Genomic DNA, 1476 nt, shown 5'->3' with positions numbered 1-1476 from the left:
AATGAAAAATGTTCTTAATTGAAAAAGAGTAGAATTGCATGAATTTTGAATTTTATAACAGTTTGATTATTTTGATGTGGTTGCAATACTCTTGTTTTCTGAATGTATGTTTAAACAGTGCATATGTCTTTTGAATTTGTGGTTCATGAATATTGGCTCTTGAAAGAATGATGAAAAAGGAGACATGTTACTGAGGATCTGAAAAATCATTAAAATGATTCTTGAAGCAAGAAAAAGCAGTGAATACAAAAAAAAATTCGAAAAAAAAGGGGAGAAAGAAAAAGAAAAAGAAAAAGAAAGAAATAGAAAGGAATAAAGTTGTGATCCAAGGCAAAAAGAGTGTGCTTAAGAACCCTGGACACCTCTAATTGGGGACTCTAGCAAAGCTGAGTCACAATCTGAAAAGGTTCACCCGGTTATGTGTCTGTGGCATGTATGTATCCGGTGGTAATACTGGAAGACAGAGTGCTTTGGGCCACGGCCAAGACTCAATAAGTAGCTGTGTTCAAGAATCATCATACTTAACTAGGAGAATCAATGACACTATCTGGATTCTGAGTTCATAAAGAAGTCAATCATTTTGGATTTCAAAGGATAGAGTGAGATGCCAAAACTTTTCAGAGGCAAAAAGCTAAAAGCCCCGCTCATCTAATTAATTCTGATCTTCATAGATGTTTTTGGAATTCATTGCATATTCTCTTCTTTTTATCTTATTTGATTTTCAGTTGCTTGGGGACAAGCAATAATTTAAGTTTGGTGTTATGATGAGCGGATAATTTGTACGCTTTTTGGCATTGTTTTTAGTATCTTTTTAGTATGATCTAGTAGTTTTTAGTATATTTTTATTAGTTTTTAGTTAAAATTAACTTTTCTGGACTTCACTATGAGTTTGTGTGTTTTTCTGTGATTTCAGGTATTTTCTGGCTGAAATTGAGGGACCTGAGTAAAAATCTGATTCAGAGACTAAAAAGGACTGCAGATGCTGTTGGATTCTGACCTCCCTGCACTCGAAGTGGATTTTCTGAAGCTACAGAAGCCCAATTGGCGCGCTCTCAACGGCGTTGGAACGTAGACATCCTGGGCTTTCCAGCAGTATATGATAGTTCATACTTTGCCCAAGATTTGATGGCCCAAACCGGCGTTCAAAGTCACCCTCAGAATTCCCAGCGTTAAACGCCGGAACTGGCACAAGGATGGGAGTTAAACGCCCAAACTGGCATAAAAGCTGGCGTTTAACTCCAGGAAGAGTCTCTACACGAAAATGCTTCAATGCCCAGTCCAAGCACACACAGAGTGGGCCCAGAAGTGGATTTTTATGTCATTTACTCATCTCTGTATACCCTAGGCTACTAGTTGTCCATATATAGGACCTTTTACTATTGTATTTTCATCTTCGGACATCTAGTTCTTAGATCATTGGGAGGCTGGCCTCACGGCCATGCCTAGACCTTGTTCTTATGTATTTTCAACGGTGGA

This window comes from Arachis duranensis, chromosome 4 (assembly GCF_000817695.3).
Source record: "Arachis duranensis cultivar V14167 chromosome 4, aradu.V14167.gnm2.J7QH, whole genome shotgun sequence".
NCBI classification, from domain to species: Eukaryota; Viridiplantae; Streptophyta; class Magnoliopsida; order Fabales; family Fabaceae; genus Arachis; species Arachis duranensis.
This window is presented reverse-complemented; position numbering follows the sequence as displayed.